This window comes from Sparus aurata, chromosome 5 (assembly GCF_900880675.1).
Source record: "Sparus aurata chromosome 5, fSpaAur1.1, whole genome shotgun sequence".
In the NCBI taxonomy this organism is placed as follows: Eukaryota; Metazoa; Chordata; class Actinopteri; order Spariformes; family Sparidae; genus Sparus; species Sparus aurata.
The window spans coordinates 32,517,565-32,530,654 of record NC_044191.1 but is presented as its reverse complement, the minus strand read 5'-3'; positions in this window follow the sequence as shown (position 1 = coordinate 32,530,654).

Here is a 13,090-nt window from a genome sequence, read left to right as displayed (position 1 = left end):
TTAACAGTCATTCCCAGTTCCACCTCGACACACATGAGCACGCTGAAGTCAGGAGAACGAGTTCCCAACTCTGGAAGTGGAACAGTCCAAGGAGAACATGAATGCAACATATACGTTTAGCATGTTAGCATGCTAATGTGTGCTGATTTGCACGGAACACAAAGGACTGAGTACGATGGGAATGATAGTTTTGCGGGTGTTTGATTATAAATCAAGTGTTTGCCGAGTTTTGGTGCTGGAGGAAATATGAAAGGAATGTCACAATTCATTTTGAGGAGAACACCAATGTGAACCTCATGGTGGAACTATAAGAAACATCATCAGAACCGTCCTCAGGGTCTCTCCATAACCTCACATCTACCTCATAGTTGAGATATTCCAGCTTGGACCAAAATGGTAGACCAACCATCCAACATTGACTAGCACGTCTACAAAAAAAAAGCAAACACCAGAGGAAGGACTCAAAAATCAAACCTGATTTCTTTGTCAGATTTTTTTTTTCTGCTTCTTCTGGTCAGTTAATCTTCTCGTGACCCGTAAGAGTTTGTCTCCGCGGGGCCCCCGACCTCCTCTCAACTCTCACTGTTAGACAAAATATTGCAGATGAGGTTTCCACCTGCAGGATGTGTTCGGTCTACAACTGGACTCCACTCATGTTTATGAAACGAGCCCGCGGTGTGTAGACCTGCCTGAGCTGTATTACTGTAAACATCTGAAACACACGACACGGAGCCTCCCGCGCCACGTCCCATTTTCCATCATGGAATTGTATCATGTCGTCGTATTGATCCAGTAATTGATTCTGTGAAGTGGAGGGCACCTGCAACATACTCTGTCATTCCTCAGTGCCAGGAGCGCTCTTGTTTAATTGCAGGCTAAGGCACTGGTTTTTCTTGTTGCCTTTGAAAAGCCTCATTGATTTTTATACTACCCTTCATCCTCGCTGTTCTCCGTTTTTAAGAGCAAATCCCCTGTGTCGAAGTTGCCCAGAATGTAAAAGTATGAAAGCTGTCAGCGTTTTCAAAAGGCTTCCAGGTGCAATCCAGACACATTAACGCCGAAGTTAAAATAGGCGGCGACTGTGTTCTGAAAAATGTTTAAACAGGAGAGCGAGGAAGAAAGGCTGCGCTATTTTCTGTCAGTCTCTCTATTATTGGGCCAGTTGAATATGAGGATGTGTTGAAAACATCCTGATCACACTGGGAAGGTCAAAGTTCATCATTTAAAGGGGTAATTCCACCAATTTGATACATTAAAGTGTGTTTACAGGTCTTGTGGAGTACTGTTGTGTATGTGGAAAAAAAGTCATATAAACTCAGAGGAAGCTGCATGTAATCTGAAAAATTGCCTCCAGTGATGTCACTTAGCAGCTAAGTTGCATTGTGGGTAATGTAGGCAGCAGAGGTTGAAAAGGAGGAAGAATGTGAGGAATAAAACATGTCGTAATTTGTTTTTTTACTGTCAGCAATGAGTCCAACAGTGTTAGAGGATGTAAATGCTAGACCGGTGGACTGCTTTTCAATACCGCTGCCTACATTACCCACAATGCAACGTATCCACATCCACTGTGTGACATCACTGGAGGCAATTTATCACATGACATTCAGCTTCCTGTGGAGCCACAAAAGACATACTGAGAGTTGTATGCGTTAAATTGGTGGAGTTGTCCTTTAAGTTCTGGCTGTTTGGATTGTTTTTGTTAAGACGAACAGATGTTGGGAGAAAGAATTCAGTCTTTGGGGATAAATCAGCAGCTGAGCAGTATTCCTGGTATCCGAGAGCAGCTATGTTCAATCAATTTGATTTTTTTTCCTATTTGTTTACATTTATAGCTCTTGAACAAGAAAATATATTATACTTTGATGATGTATTGCATTTATTAATCTGAAGCCTCTAATCCCGAACAGGGATTGTGATTTTTTTTATTTTTTTTTGTCAGGCTTTAAACTGCAGTTTAGAAACTGGCACAGAAATATATTCAGTGCATTAGTGTCTATATAGAACAAAAATACCCTAAATGAAATTTGATTTGCATTAATTTGAGAGGCAGCTTATCTAACATTCATACTTTCAACTTGCTTTGAATTAGAAATAGGTTCTCATCATTTCCCTGGGATTGCAGCCAATTTATTGGATTCTGTTTTCTCTCTCTCTCTCTCTCTCTCTGTCTCTCTCTCTCTCTCTCTCTCTCTCTCTCTGTCTCTCTCTCTGTCTCTCTCTCTCTCTCTCTGTCTCTCTGTCTCTCTCTGTCTCTCTCTGTCTCTCTCTCTCTCTCTCTCTCTCTCTCTCTCTCTCTCTCTCTCTCTCTCTCTCTCTGTCTGTCTCTCTGTCTCTCTGTCTCTCTCTCTGGGAGGAGGATGATCTCAAACTGTTATCACATGACACCGGGTGATTGATGGACCATTAAAATGTCAGCCAGATGTACTTAAAACCACAGCTTTTAGGTTGATAAATCATGGCACAAATGGATACATAAAGCTGTTAGAAACAAATATTCCCATGCAGAGCTATCCGCAGTCAGATTATAATGGATGGTCTCTCTGCTCGTCTGTCTGTCTCTCTGTACGTCTCTGTCTTCACATTTAGCCCCTCTCCCAGTCTATCTCTCGACCACTGCAGTCATGTAATTACAATGGGACAGGTAGGAGTGTTCATATTTCATCTGCTGCATTCACGATAACATCTAATAATCCGAAAGCGTTGCAAAATTGGTATCTCGTTGCTCATGCATTATGAATGAGTCACTGATTGCTTTTTTGCATAGATTAGCAATCATTTCACAGAAATCTTTCATATAAAAATGTGCCAGGAGGGTTCTATCTCTTTTTCTGAAGAGTTGAGGTGACACATCCCGCCGCTTTTTAAGATAAGACGGATCAGGTGATGCCACTTCTCCCCCTTCTGCCCCTTCTCTTGCTCTGTGACTTATTCTCCATGCATATCTTCATGGGGAGGGGGGTAAGTGTAATTTTCAGCCCACTTTGCAACTGATTGCTCACTTAGTGAATATATTCAGCATCTGCAGTGTTATTGTGTTTGGAGCCAAGTGGCTAAGTACCGCTGAGATTCTTTGGCATGAAAGTAAACATTTGCAGACTCCAGAAAGTGCATCGAGGGAAGCAAATCTTCTTCTGAGCTCTCAGATTGTGCGCCCTACATATGGATTCCAGTGACCTCTGGTTGTCCTGACTTGCAGCTTCAGACTGGCGTAACGCATAAGGGGCTTGTAAGGTCTAGTGGTTAGGAAAATAGGCCGGTGACCAGGCGGAAGTGTAAATCCCCAGGTGAGGCTCACATACCACTTTGGTTTCCTGTCAGGCAAATAACCTGTTTCACGGTCACAGACGGTGACATCATCCAGTGACATATCACGAGTGTTTACAGGGAGTAAGTTCTCGGTCACAACAATCATTTAAGAAGTTGTTATTTGTATGAAACACTGAGGAATAAGGATGAGAAAATCAAAGAAAATAGTGGTAGACCGATGTAACAATAATGTTCACGTTTTGCATTAATGTTGTAAATGTAGTTTTTTCTTAGAGGTGCGATATGTACGAATTTTACAGAGAAATCTACTGAAGTTTTAAAGCTAGCCAGCTTACACGGGCCCATAGTGTCTGACAATACTGCTTTGTACCTGAACAGGTGATATTAAGCTACTGTAGCATCCAGTTTGCGCTCAGTCAAACAACAACAAGGGGGTTTTCTCTCCAGGTTTGTCTCCCGGTTCCTGAATTGAACTCCACATTGAACTGGCTGTAAATCACCTCCTTACTTTTGTCCTCCGTCTGTCCTGAAAGTTCTGTTTGGTCCCGGACCGGCCGTGTTCAGCGTGAGGCTGCTGAGCACTGTTAGAATGTCCGCTCACTCAGCTTTGGCGCTGCTCCCTGCTAACATTCCTTGGTGGGTACACCCCCCCCCCCCCCCCCCCCCCCACCCAGCAGCCCACCCACCCCCTCCCCTGGTATTCTGAGCTCCCTGTCCTGGAAGTGTCAGCTAAAAGAACTGCTATCTGCACGGCTTTTTCAAACAAGCCCACAGGAGCAGCGTCAGGCTTTAAAGACAGTTTTTGTAGTTGACAAACTGTGTAATCATATCACCACATGATGCACTCGAGCCATTCGGTCTGATAACATTTGGAAAGTCTAGACGAGATGCATGATTACACCAGACGTTACTGGGCTCGGTTGGCTTTACGCTTTATGGGCCCCACAACACTCAAGAAGACCCACAACATGGGTAGTTTTATACCAATGGAGTTGAGCTTTCATAGTGATGCGCATGGGGCCGTCTGTGACGCTGCGTCCAGATTTCCCCTGTTATACCCATGATCTGACTGAGCTAACTACCTGAAAGCCGTTACAGCACCGGTTACTCTGGTGACGTGCTGTCCCTTGTTTGTTTGGAGAATGAATTCGACAGGTTGCTAATTCCTTCATGCGGGGCCTTTTTAATGAGGACCGGATGTGGACAAGTAGGAACAGGTGAGCAGGGCAACATGTGGTTGCAAATGAAACATTAAACATCAGAGTTCTGGCACGTAAAAGCTTTATTACCACCTATAATTTTAGCTTTTGCTCGATGCCTTGATGCGTATACACTCTTACACTCACACGCAGACTTGATCTTCAGCTCTGCCTTGTTGCTGATTGAATAACAAAGGAAAAGTGTCACCAGTCTGAGAGTGCGCGATGTGTGAATGCCTGCGCTGTGTCTCCCATCGTAACCCCTGGCCTTTGCCCCCTCCCCCAGATGGGCAGTCTCTCAGCCAAGGCCCTGTGGAGGTTGGTGCCCTCTGCCTGACAGCCTGTCACTGTGCTATGGTGGTGATTTTTTTTTTTTTCTGCAGGAGATGGTGTCTGATTGGGAGCAGTGTGTGAATAGCCCTGTCACACTCGATAAGCCAGCAAGACGACCTGTGACGGGGACATATGGCATGTTTGACAGGGAGAGAGGGTGCGAATCGCACTGAATGATAAAATGGTGTTTTTCCCCCTTCGGCAATGTCATGCTTTCAGGCAAGCGTGTGGACCATCGCTCACTCAAGCGGCTGACTCCGGCCTCCTCGTGACATCTCCTTCAAGGTCCTGGGCTTTTCTGCCTCGCGCCTGGCCAATTCCAACACTGCAAGTCTGTGCTGCCACAGCTGCTCCGTTAACTTGTCGATGTGGGGAAACATAATTGGATATCAGTTTAGTTTAGCGATGCAGACTGGGAAATTCATCTTAAGAGCCTGTTCGTCAGAGCTCCCCTTAAAGCTCTCCAGCACCGCAGCCCTTCATCCTGTCTCTTTTCCAGCCTGTCACACGCCTCACACTGTTGATTAATACACACACAGTCTCATCAGACGACTCTAATTGATGGGTTCAGCCTCCTCGGGACCCTGATTTATTTAAAGGGCCATGAACGCTGGAGAAAAGAGAAGAGAGAGAGAGAAGGGAGGAAGTAGACAAACAGGCTCGGATTTAAGTGTGTCGGGGAAATTATTGAGTTGAACTGCACGCCTCTCATCCTTACTGTCAGCTGGGTCTTGACTTCTGGTGTTGCAGCCTCAACTCCTATCCTGTCAAGTGTCACATTGTCTGTGTTTGTGGCCGTGACAGACAGCCCAGGTGTCACACTCAGGCTTCAGTGCACCATCAGGCACCCCTGCTCCGGTCCCCAGTGGCTCACAGTCAGAGAGACAGCACAGTCCAATAACCCCTCTCAAACCCAGCATGTCTCGCTCCCCGGGGACTCCCCCGTGGAGTTTACTCTCTGTCCATTGGGCCAGAACTTAGAAACTCTGCCAGCGGTCACATGATCCCGCTTTCACTATGAATGCTAATTGTAACACTCTTAACTGCTACAGTGCTGCTTCTAACCATCATCATGGCTCCTCTCCAACAAATCGGATGTGTCCTTAAATTAGGTGGTTGGCGTCGACGAGGGGGATTTCAGGAAGCAGACATTATTGCTTTTAAACAGTCACTGCTGTTGAATGTCGTCACACCTAAACCTCGATGCAGCTGCCAGCAGTTCCTGAAAGAGTTTCACTACAGAGACATGGAGGCCCTTCTGAGGGCCTGACCTGGAGCCTGGGGACACTTCTGCTACCTTAAGTGCATTTTGCTGATTATACTTTTGTACTTGAGCAGGATATTGAATGCAGGCCTATTCAGTACTTATGAACATAGTGATGCTACTCTTAAATATCTATTGTTTTTGTAGATTGCAACAAACAAAATGCACCTAAAAAATGCCCTCCAGGGCCACAACAACAACATAATGGATTCCAGAGGAGGACCTGCTCCCTCTTTAGAGATAAAAGGCTTATTTTAAGTTGATGGATAAAGAACAATCCTTAGTTTCAGGTGATATACTGAATATAATATTTCAGTTCTGCTCATAAATTTCCCTTAATCCCCAGAAATTCCCTATACAGGACCTAAAAATAAAGGATCTTCTGGAGCTTCAGAGCAAAACAGCCTTGTAGCGTTCTCTTAAACAACTTGTGTAGATGGGGACTTGTTTTTAAAATGTTGGCTCCACACAGCTTGTCCGTTATAATCCAAGTCTCCGGAAGCCAGGTGAACTGTTCACTGTAGCTGGTAGGCTAAAGGTGTTAGCGGGCACCCCGTCTGAAGTGAGTGCTGGAGCTCCACGGTGAGTCGAAGCTGTAAATAACATCTTTTCAAATCAATTTGGGATCTCGGGGCTTCTGACGACTCGGATAACGCTGGATAAGCTATATGGAGCCATGTTGTGTTTTTTTCCTTGTAGAAGTCATCACAGCTAATTCAGTTGTTTTAGGAAAATGCTGCAACACTGTGAAGCTCCAGATCTTCTCCTGACTGTCCACCGGTGTTGGGGTGAGTAGGTGATGACTGAATATTCATTTTTGTGTGAATGTTTTCTTTAATAATGTAGTTATATCTTTAACTTTATTTCCAAGCCTTATAGAGAAATCGAATAGGAAAGAAACAAACATTGTTGTTGGATTTGGGTTTGTAGGAACATCGTAATGATCAGTTATTATTGCTGCTGTTAGGATGCTACTCAAAAGTTAAATGAGTCTGGCCTTCTGTTTGTCGTTACATTTGTTCAGAGTTGTATAATTCATTCACAGTTTGGCCTTCACTCGTTGCATATCCATAAATTGTTTTGACATTTTCCCATTTCTCAGCGCTGCTGTCCATGCCTGTGTGAGTACTCTGTGACAGCTGCTGGTCCACTGGACACAGTTTCAAGCTGAGCCCAGATAGGCCAGGACCTTCACTCACTGACCCCCCACATCAGATTTTTTTGTTCTGGATTCCATCAATAAGGCTTGAGTGGCATGCCATCCCCTCGTACAGCTGCTCTGCCGAATGCTAAAGCGGATCGGGCCTTGCAGCGAGAGATGACATCAGTGCTGTGACCGTCCTGCTTTAGTGCCATCAGGGGACGAGATGGGGTCTTTATCATCACGAACATTAGTGATGCGCCCTCTCTCTCTCTCTCTTTCTCTCTGTCATGATTGTTTGTTTATCAGCTGTTTGGGTCCTTGGTTGTCAGAGAAACCTTAGTCAAGTAGCCATTTTAAGGATGTTGTTCCCTTCTATTTCCTGCATTTTCCTTCCTTTTTTTTTTACAAGATTACAGGGATAGCTGGCACTACAACAACATTCATAAATATGCATTGAGCCTTGTTAAACACTAGAAACACAAAAGTGGCCATTTTGCATGATTGCATTCACTTGCAGGAGGATAATACTGTGGAAGAAGCAATTTTAAAGACTTGGGGAAATAAATCAGCTTCTTTGATTAGCCAACAAAATCTGAGCGGAGGGATATTTTAAGGACGGGGAACAAATGGAAGGGAACGAGACATTTTTTGATGCAGCAAATACAACTGAGGGAGGATGTTGATCGGCGAGGAGGATGTGCTCCTATTAAAGTGTACAGATTATACACAAGTGATTGATTGATGGAAATTAAAGGGATATTCCGGTGTAAATTTAATCCATGGTCTAAATCACAGTGAAACTGTGTTAGACTCCCTCTCGAGAGATCAAGTTAGCAGACCGCTAATTTACGGAGTTTTATCAACCTCAGAAACGACCGCACGACAACAATACACTGCAGTAAATGGATCCAAATATAAACCGCCACCAAAAAGCCACAAATAATGCTCAGAACAGCACCAAACTTCAGCAACAGTACAAATAGGGTCTCAGCACATAGTCCGGGGCATCTAACCTCCGCTAGCTTAGCTGGATTTCTATTGGGAAGCTAAAAACAGATTTCAACTCTCCTCCATCAGCTTCCGGGTCGGGGAAGTCCCGACGCGACGATTACCGAGTGCGGTTAGAAATGCTCAATTCCGTTCTTTTCCCTGTCCGCTCTCGATAATAACTGTTATAAACTGGCAGGTAAGACACATATGAACTTTGATTGCTTTTCCATGGAGTCATAATCATACATTTTCATCCATGAGCCGCGGAACTCTACTGCACTCGGTAATCGACTCGTCGGGACTTCCCGTCAACAGGAAGCTGCTGCAGAAGAGTGGTAAATTTAGTCAGCTTTTCAGTAGAAATCCAGCTAAGCTAGCGGAGGTTAGATGCCCCGGACTATGTGCTGAGACCCTATTTGTACTGTTGCTGCAGTTTGGTGCTGTTCTGAGCATTATTTGTGGCTTTTTGGTGGCGGTTTATATTTGGATCCATTTACTGCAGTGTATTGTTGTCGTGCGGTTGTTTCTGAGGTTGATAAAACTCCGTAAATTAGCAGTCTGCTAACTTGATCTCTCGAGAGGGAGTCTAACACAGTTTCACGGTGTGTTAGACCATGGATTAAATTTACACCGGAATATCCCTTTAAAAATCTGATTTCAAAATGACTTGTCACTTTGTCCCCAAAGCAAGACATCATTTTGATTGTTATCATATATCAAACATCATGTTAATTACCCGAGAGTCACGTCTCCAAATGTTTTCGAATGGACTACATTCACGTGTCACGTTTAATTCTCCTCTCAGTTTATCTCTCCGCTGTGTGTTTTGCAGTTAAACGTATTCATTTTTAAAGAAGTGATAATGAATTCGCATCAGTCGAACAGCTCGAGAGATGATTACTGATTTCTGTTTTAGGCAGAAAATGATTCAACACTTACCGAACACATTTTAAAGTATCCTGTCTTTACCAATCATGTATTACATCCATATCAGGGAACCCAGAGGTTTTCTTTTTCTCTGCCTGGACCTCTTTTCATGTGCTTGTGTGAATTTTCCATTAGATGTGTAGCAAGTAGAGAGGAGAAAAAAAAAAAAAAAAAAAGATCCCAACCACCGAGGATGAACACCAAAGTATTTAGTCCTCATCTGTAGTCATGAGGGCATCAGCGCTGATGAGCATGGTCAGGGTCACAGCACTTAACTCTCTAAAGGAGGACCAGTGCTTGTAATCACATAATATGTATGATCTCTCATTCAAGTGGAGCTGACATTCGGCAAATGCAAATGCTTTCATGCGCCGTGCAGCTGTGAGGGTTTCTCCCTCTGCATGCACGGTATGATGTATGGACCCATTATGTAAAGCGACGCCACATGTAGGCTGTAATGCTCAGGTTGGAAGAATGATTGACATAATATTGACTATTATTTTTAGCACAGCGTGCGGACTATTATTGCAGTAGATGTTCAATTTGCCTGCATTCTGCGGTGGATAAATTGAACCCGAGGGGATCATGCGGTAGCTGCAGCCCCTCTCTGTGCTGTCTCTCCCACTCTGTAATTAAGAACAACATTTTGTGTTAGATTATAGGGGGACCCATCGTGCCATTGAACTGGTCTGCCTGATTAATAAAAGGCAGCTAATTTCAGTAGAGGAAGGCAGCGCTCCAAAATGGCTCCTAATTACACATTAGGAGTGTGAAAGGCTCCTGCCGCTCCGGCCTCAATCCTCCACCCAACCCCGCAACCCCTCCCCAGCCGGGGTGCATGTGCCGGCCCACCAGCACATTAACGCCGCTCCCAGGAGTGGCTAATTCCAGCCAACCCGTCGGCACAATCAGTGGCAGATGTCAGGAATCGAAGATGATGAATTATGAATATCCCGGAGATGTGGATAGGATACCAGCGTTGAGGGGGGAAAAAAAGATTCCTCTTTTTTTTTTCTCCCTGTGCCATTTTGGGCAGCCAAATAAGCAGACGGATTCGGGAGGAGTGTGCAGTGGTTTGGAGTGATTGATTTCTATTCGTCATTATAAATGGGGTCCGACTGAAATTGGATGTTTTAGTGAAGTCGTCAAGGACTTTATGAGTTGGAGGGGCTGTCTGGCAGTGTAGGGACCGTGCCTGACTGTGATAGCAGTAATGACTTCCTCTTCTCCCTCCCCTGGGTGGTCAACTCAAGGGCTCAGGCAGCTGGGAATGATGTCCCGGAGAGGGCAACACGAGCCTCTCAGTGCACAGCATTTGCATGGCTACATGATTACAGCTGAAATGGAGGAGGTGTGGTGAGGGTCGGGCAGGGGGTGGAAGGTGGTGACAGAAACAGCTGCAGAGAAGAGGACAGGAAATGGAGAGCTGTTGTTTTCCTTGCAATTGAGCCACATCCATCCACAGAGGCATGATGGGAATGCTTTGATGAGACGGAGCTGATACCTCCGCACCGGCGTCTAATAAAACTCTGCTTGATGTAATTACATTTACATACCTTGTAGCCCTTTTTTCCTTATTAGGATTCCGTTTTAATAAAGATTGAGTCGAACTGAGATTAATTTTAATAGATTTTTATCCCGCTGAAGATAAATTGTTCTACTTTTAAGCTGCAGGCAGGTGCAGATGCTTAAACTATGCCTGACCTTTAAACATAACCTTTCCATACGAATGGAGGAGAAGCAGTGGGCACTATCGGCTGCATCCTGGGACCTTAAGACATGCTGATGGAATCGGATTCCTTGTCAAAACAGATGTCAAGCTGATGCTGTGGCCTATTACTGACTGACCAGCCGACTGATGAGCTGGCTGCCGATATGTGAGCGTACACCTGGACATCTGTGGGGGGTCACAACCACGGTGAAGTCCGGGCCCGGGGCAGGCTGCCAGGCCAGACTTCACCTTGCCACTTCCAATGAGCCCACAGCACATTTCCTCCGCCTTCCTGCCATTCATCACCACGCCATGACAGGCAAATTCATCTGAGCAGGAAAGAGGAGCTAATCCTCTATACATCTGAGACAGTGATAGACTTGCTGCTCCACAGGACCAATGAAATTAGGCTAAAACTGCTGTGGGGGTTCACAGGAAATTGGCCTTGCCAATCATTCGCAGCAACCAAGTGTTGTACCACAAGCCTCAAATTTAATGTCAATCTCGCCCGCATCTGTTCATTTACACTGCCCTATTTTCATAATGCAAATGTGTCCATCTCTGACTTTGATTGCCCTCTCGCTGAAAAGTTGCCGGCTGCTCCAACGTGATGCAGAGAGTGATGCAAAAAAAAAAAACGGTTTTGAATCCATAATTCAGAACATCAGAGGTAAACAGCAGCCCCGTGTCCATAGTAGAGGATCAAGTATATATTATTTTAGATCTCTCCAGCTCTCTATGTGCCTGTATTGATGTAATTTCAACCCATTTTCCTGATGAGTGCCTCAGTTCTGACGCCCACACAGCTTCTCATAATCGCAGCGGTCAGCATATAAGTGGGCTCTCCACCAGCAACTCAGCAATATTGAAAAGTGAAAATCTATTCATCAACATGTTTTTCCGTTAACTACATCTGAATGCAGAGTGGAAGTCCCAATGGGCTTGAGTCATTACTTTCAGTGAAATAACTCCATTAAATAGGAGCGAACACAAAGCTGTCCCCCACACACAGCCTCTCCTCTTCCCTCGAGCTGCAGTCCCTCCTGCTGTCTCCCGCAGCTCTGGGTTCAGAAAACACTAATGCTGTCTGCCAGTTCAGTTCTACATAGATTTGTGAGGAGACCAGGGGTGATCATTTCTTCCCCCTCTTCCACCCTCCCCTCAGGTGACACTCTGAAATATATTTTGTGTGCCCTTTCACTTCAGACGAGCTCAATGCGGAGGAAGCCCAGAGGAGACTAATGAGAGAGCGCAGGGGTATGGCTCCGTCTGCCTCCATGCCTCATTTTTCTTGATTTCAGCCGCTCCAGTGTCGGCATGGGCTCCTGCTGGTCAGGTGATGGCGGTGCCAGCTGGTGCATCCAGCTCGGACGGACAGCGATTCATTTCCCCCAGCTGGTGATTTATGGCACGGCAAAGCAGAGAGAAGCTGGTGTGCGTGGCACCAGGCCGCCTGAGTTAGTGCACTGTCCGGCCCCGTCATGCTTTACCACACAGCGGGCTGGACTGCCTAATTTACGCTGGCAGACAGTCACATATATCACACCCCGTCTGGCCAATGAAGATTGGTGGTGTTTGAAAGGGTCTGTATACACAGTCGATTTTACCCACGTGTTACTCCCCGGCCAGCATTGCACCAACGAGTATTGTTTTTCCTCCTCCTCTCCTTCTTTGTCTATTTGATCTTTCATGCTTCAGTTCTGCACCTCTTTTCTTTTCTCTCCCATCTCTATCTTTCTCTGTCGCCCCTTCTCTCAGCGTGTGGACGTAATGTGAAGTGACTGTGTTGGAGGGAGGCCCTCTCTCACTGGACCGGCTCCTGAGGACTGTGCCCTTCTGTTCAGGGAAACTGGGGGAGGTCACAGTAGGTAGCTCCCCCGAGCCATGGCGTATTAATGCCTGGGCTGACCTCGGTGATAAGAAGGAAGCTTCGGGCGCATGTTTGATTCATGAGTCCATCCTCAGTGGGCCCTGGGGGGCTTTTTCCACTGCTGTCCTTTTACTGGCAGGGTGGAGGGTTGCTGCAGGGGAGATCAGTCCTGTCTGTCACAGAGAGGTTGGGGTGTGATAAAGGCGCAGGGGCTGGGAGTGGGCCAGAGCACACAGATCGGCCCCTGCGTCGGGGCGCAAGCGATGACTTAATGGTGGGTGGTGATGCGACATCCCAGTGTTGAGGGATATTAGAACGGATATCAGCGATGGGGCCAGACATCATGAGCACCCCACCTGCCCCGGAGGAGGGCTTTATCCAGGAG